The sequence below is a fragment of the Astatotilapia calliptera genome, chromosome 3, assembly GCF_964374335.1.
Source record: "Astatotilapia calliptera chromosome 3, fAstCal68.1, whole genome shotgun sequence".
In the NCBI taxonomy this organism is placed as follows: domain Eukaryota; kingdom Metazoa; phylum Chordata; class Actinopteri; order Cichliformes; family Cichlidae; genus Astatotilapia; species Astatotilapia calliptera.
The window spans coordinates 1361325-1367168 of NC_137424.1; the positions used below are offsets into that span (position 1 = coordinate 1361325).

Sequence of the window (5844 nt, forward strand, 5' to 3'; positions counted from 1 at the left end):
CTAAGACTTTTAAGTGCGCCTTATGGTCGTGAAAATACGGTATCTAATAGACTCCAATTTGTGCATGTAAATGGAGAGTCCTCTTCACACACTGAGGTTAATTATGGAGTTCCACAGGGTTCAGTGCTAGGACCAATTCTGTTTACACTATACATGCTTCCCTTAGGCAGCATCATTAGAAGACATAGCATACATTTACACTGCTATGCTGATGACACCCAGCTCTATCTGTCCATGAAGCCAGATAACACACACCAATGAGTTAAACTGCAGGAATGTCTTAAAGACATAAAGACCTGGATGGCCGCTAACTTTCTGCTTCTTAATTCAGATCAAACTGAGGTTATTGTACTCGGCCCTGAAAATCTTAGAAATATGGTATCTAACCAGATTCTTACTCTGGATGGCATTACCTTGGCCTCCAGTAACGCTGTGAGGAACCTTGGAGTCATTTTTGACCAGGACATGTCCTTCAAAGCACATATTAAACAAATATGTAAGACTGCTTTCTTCCATTTGTGCAACATCTCTAAAGTTAGAAATATCCTGTCTCAGAGTGACGCTGAAAAACTAGTTCATGCATTTATTACTTCCAGGCTGGACTACTGTAATTCATTATTATCAGGATGTCCAAAAAACTCACTGAAAAGCCTTCAGCTAATCCAAAATGCTGCAGCAAGAGTCCTGACAGGGACTAGAAAGAGAGAGCAGATTTCTCCTGTTTTGGCTTCCCTTCATTGGCTTCCTGTTAAATTCAGAATTAAAAATCCTGCTCCTCACATACAAGGTCTTAAATAATCAGGCCCCATCTTATCTTAACCCTTTAAGACCTACCATAGAACCAAGTTCGCCAGAGCTTATATTATATTTTTACATGCTGTGGAGCCATTTTTGGGAGCATTTCAAGTTGCTATACATCAATACAACCATTATAGCCCAAACTTTAATAATATGTCTGCATTAGGTGCATAGTAATTACATAAATTGCAAAAAAGTGCAATAAACTACAAAAAAATTGAAAATCGTTTTTGTTTTTTTAACATATATTTCTAGTTAGAGAAATTTAAGAGGCTTATCCCTCAAAACTGTAAATACAAAAAAGTTACACAAACTAGTTTCCCACCACAGGAAATTTATTTTGAGTGTCTTCATAGTTTTATTTTTGAAATACACCAATTTTTATATACTGCAGGAAAAACGAAAATAAATATTATAGTGCAAATTTGCAAAATAACAGCATATGCATCAAAATAAACTATTTCCAGCAGTGCAATATGAGTCCTAAGCATCCCAGAAAAGACACAGAAAGTCATAAACTCAAACATAACTTTTTAAAACACATAACAAGTAAAACACAAGCTCATAAGGGCCCGATCGTAAAAAACTACATTTCCGCAAAATGACGTCACTTCCGGTTTCGGGCAGGTCATGCGGTCATGTGATAGTTCGCGCTGATGGACGTAGGAAGTGTTACAAACAGCTGATGGATCGGCGAAGCGTGTTTCTGGAATATCATGTTTTTGTTGCTGCAAGTGATTTTTATGCAGTTTTTGCAAAGCTATATGTGGAAGGAAACTGTGACCTAGGACAAGCTGATGGCATAAGATGTAAGTACAACTCCTCCAGTTTCATATGCAAAAAAAATTATTGTGCTAGCTTAAGTGGTTGCAGAGCTACCGGGATTTAAAAATAGTTACGCAAAACAGAGCGTGCCCGCTCCGATCGGCTGTAAAGGGTTAATGACCTTGTAGTACCATATCACCCTATTAGAGCACTTCGCTCTCGCTCTGCAGGCCTACTTGTTGTTCCTAGAGTATTTAAAAGTAGAATGGGAGGCAGAGCCTTCAGTTTTCAGGCCCCTCTTCTGTGGAACCAGCTTCCAGTTTGGATTCAGGAGACAGACACTATCTCTACTTTCAAGATTAGGCTTAAAACTTTCCTTTTTGCTAAAGCATATAGTTAGGGCTGGACCAGGTGACCCTGAATCCTCCCTTAGTTATGCTGCAATAGACGTAGGCTGCCGGGGATTCCCATGATGCATTGAGTTTTTCCTTTCCAGTCACCTTTCTCACTCACTATGTGTTAACAGACCTCTCTGCATTGAATCATATCTGTTATTAATCTCTGTCTCTCTTCCACAGCATGTCTTTATCCTGTCTTCCTTCTCTCACCCCAATCGGTCGCAGCAGATGGCCCCGCCCCTCCCTGAGCCTGGTTCTGCTAGAGGTTTCTTCCTGTTAAAAGGGAGTTTTTCCTTCCCACTGTTGCCAAAGTGCTTGCTCATAGGGGGTCATATGATTGCTGGGTTTTTCTCTGTATCTATGAAGCGCCTTGAGGGGACTTTTGTTGTGATTTGGTGCTATATAAATAAAATTGAATTGAATTTCATCTGAAAATGTTGAATTTTAGTAAAAACAATGCTCTGTAGTTTGATGCTGTCGTTACAGACAAAGTGGATGTTTAAAGCATTTGAAATGCTGTAAGTCTCCTTATCAGCTGGAAATATTAAAGCCATAAAATGACATAAAATGGATAAAAACGGATAAAAACTATTGAACAACATCAATGTTGAGCTTGTTCCAAAATTTGAATGTACATGTGTTGAAGGTGCTGCTCTTGTTGAATTGTTAAACATATTTTTCTTTCATCTGTAGAGCAACAAAACAAAAGTTTCATTTTCTTCAGCTTGAATATCGGCAGGTTCAGCAGGTCCTGAGGAAACTGTTTTCAGGATGTTGTATCCTATCCAAAAGCTTTTTGCAATTTTACATTGAGAAACATTATCCTTAACATATTTGACCGCATAAAGTATCATGGCCGTCACACTGTCATTTATATTTTTTTTAATAACTCGTGTCTTAAGTCATCCCATCATACAGGAAATAAAAAAGCCTGTGGTTCACTTTTACATCACAAAATGTTAGAAATATAAACCGTTCATAACAACCTGATAGGCTGGGAGTTTAAAATGCAAACCAATGGATGCAGAAGACGATAATGTCACAGAGCACACTGTAGCACTTACGTGGAGTTACATAAAGTACCGATGGATAATTACCAAAGTAATAAGCAATTTGGGCTAGTGTCAGAAGACTGAGAACGACTCTTAGAGCTCTGGTACACGAATGGCAGAGAAACCAGACAAACACAGTTATGTGGCTTTAAAAGTACTTTAGTGATGTTAAGCCTTGTAAAAGAAATTTGTAAACAACACAGTATTACAACAGGTTTTAACAGAATGTCAAGTATAAAAATTTCCCCCAAAGTAGCAAAAAAAAATAGAATTAAATAAAATTGTGCACAAGTAAAAGAATTAGTCTTTTTTAAGTCCAAATGGTACCGGTGGGGCCCATAGAATTCGTCTGACAAGGAGTGTGTGTGTGATTGTCTGTCCTACCGTACTACTTGTACAGTAGAGGATTGTAGTCCATCAATGTGCAAATGAGTGTGCGTGTACATGTATATCGTCTCCTAGGATCTTGGGTTGGCTCGCCATCCAGTGAACACTGGAACACTCTGGGTTCTGGAATCGCTGACCTGGTCTTTGGATTCGTCCCATATAAAAACCTGACCTATAAACAATGGCCAAATATATGTCACGTGCCCTTTAAGGATAACTCTCACAAATTAAACTAAAGTAGTGTCACAGTGCAGTAACTACTATTCAGATCAGCTATCATCAATTCAATCATCATCAGTTCAGTCATGTTGTACAACATTAAAATATCAAGTTTCAAAGGTCAAAGTATCAATATCCAAAATTTCACAGTATCAAGGTTCAATACTTATTTGTAACCTGCAGTAACATTAAAGATTATCTACAAGGTTGCAAACATGCAGGAATTATAGTCACCATATAATTCACTTTCATTGTAAACATTAATTACATCGATCAAAATAACTCACTGTACATATATATCTAATCACAAATAAATAAGTATATTACCCCTTTTAAGAAATGGAATAATATGCATAATATGCTTATCAGAAATTGAACAAAGTGCAAATAATCAATTTCAATAACACGTAAACACAAGGACTCAGTCCACAAATAGGAGTATTAAAATGGACGTGCTTAATCCCGCTTGTACCATAGGCCTACCAGTACAAGTGGAAATACACTAAAAATTACCTCCAAGTGTTCAATACTGAGTATTGTAAAACAACTGATTGACATCAAAATTTAAACAGGAAGCAGGATAAAGTCTGATTACAATTATCTCTCATAAAGTTATTTTTAGCTGCTTTAACCATTTACAGCTTTTCACATGTTAATGACTTAGTTAACGATCTAACTAGCATAACAACAGCGTTTCAGAGACATCGAACAACTGTACCCACACTCCGCACATCACGTGTCTGATTAGCCACATTTAGCTTACCGCCGTCGAGTGGATGCTCAGCATTTACATGGAGCCACAGCTCAGTAAACCCTCCGGTTTCGCTCTGCCCTTGACAACAAAAGTGCAAATACATAATTTGTGAAAAATATCAGTTTAGATGGTATTTCTTTTAACTCGTTAGAGGTTAATTTCTCCAGCTTACCGATAACAAAAGTTTTAGTCCGTCTGCTCTGTTCGGCTGTAGAAGCAAGAGACTGAAAACTTGGGAGCTGGTACTAAGGAGGGACAAGAGCTGCCTAGAGCTTCACCGATTGGCTGACATGTGAGGAGTGGAGTAAAACAATAGGCTCTCATCAGAGCTCATCAACCCTCTGAGAAACTTAACCCTTGTTTGACCAGAGCATATCATATATAATCTGCATCCCTTCTATGTTTAAATAATTATTTTGATCTCATTTCACTTTCATTAACCGGGACAGTAAGAACAGAACAATGAACATTAAATGTTTTAATTTTTCTTCTCTTTCTGTTTGAGATGATTTTAGGAACTGGGTTACACCCTCCCCTCTTGAATTCATGCAAGTCCCTTTGCATGTCTACTGTGAACTGCATCATCTAAGAACAATAATTCAGCTTTAGAATTTAAAGAGTCAATGAAAGCTGTGGTTAAACCCTGAAATAATGATTTGACCACAGTGACAAGGGGATTTCCCAATTCAGCATAGTCTAGCCTTTTTGGTGGCTGGCGACTTCTTTCTGATCTTCGAACAGGAATTTCTTTGCTTGTTTGTTCATCTCTCTCTTTGTTTACTGTTTCCCTGTCAAATATCAAGTCCTCTCCTTCCTCATCACTCCCTAACATGTCCGAAAGAAGTAGGATTTGTTCATCCCTCATGTCAGGGCGATCCGTAGAAGGTAAGTCTCTTTCCTTTTCAGGTTCGTCATTTCCGGGTAAGTCTCTTTCTTTTTCAGGTTCGTCATTTCCGGGTAAGTCTCTTTCCTTTTCAGGTTCGTCATTTCCGGGTAAGTCTCTTTCCTTTTCAGGTTCGTCATTTCCGGCTAAGTCTTCCCCATACAAGGCTTCTCCATAACTTGCAATCTGATTGTCATAAGGTTGGTTATGGTCAGCATGACTGGCTGGAACAACATCGGAGATGGTGTCTGCACAAGCTGGAGCATTACCAGCCAACTTGTCTTGATCTGCAGTCACATCATCTTGACCAAGACTTGATTTATGGGTCAGCAGAAGATCTCGCTTGACAATGTACGCCGAGTCATTTGGCACTGATCTATCTGCAAACCAGTGGACTGAAACAATATCATCCTCGTCCGAGGGGTGATCTGCTCTTTCATTGTCTTTCTGAGTGGTCCGTCGCGTTCTGGGCCTTTTCTTGGGTTCTGGTTGTTCAGGTTTCACTTCCTTGGCTGCAGAGAGGAACCCACAAGGGAGTAAGAGGTCTCTGTGTAGGGTGCGTATGGGGCCATCCCCGCCCTCTGGTTT

General features: G+C 39.0%; 1 long non-coding RNA gene across 1 annotated transcript; it reads right to left on the bottom strand.

The window, feature by feature from the left end:
* Positions 1–3156: 3156 nt before the first annotated feature.
* LOC145426172 (uncharacterized) lies at positions 3157–4634 on the bottom strand. The gene is made up of 3 exons (XR_013906902.1): positions 4546–4634; positions 4383–4451; positions 3157–3572 (listed from the first exon to the last, which is right to left on the bottom strand). It is a non-coding gene; the product is annotated as an uncharacterized LOC145426172 (long non-coding RNA).
* Positions 4635–5844: the final 1210 nt, after the last annotated feature.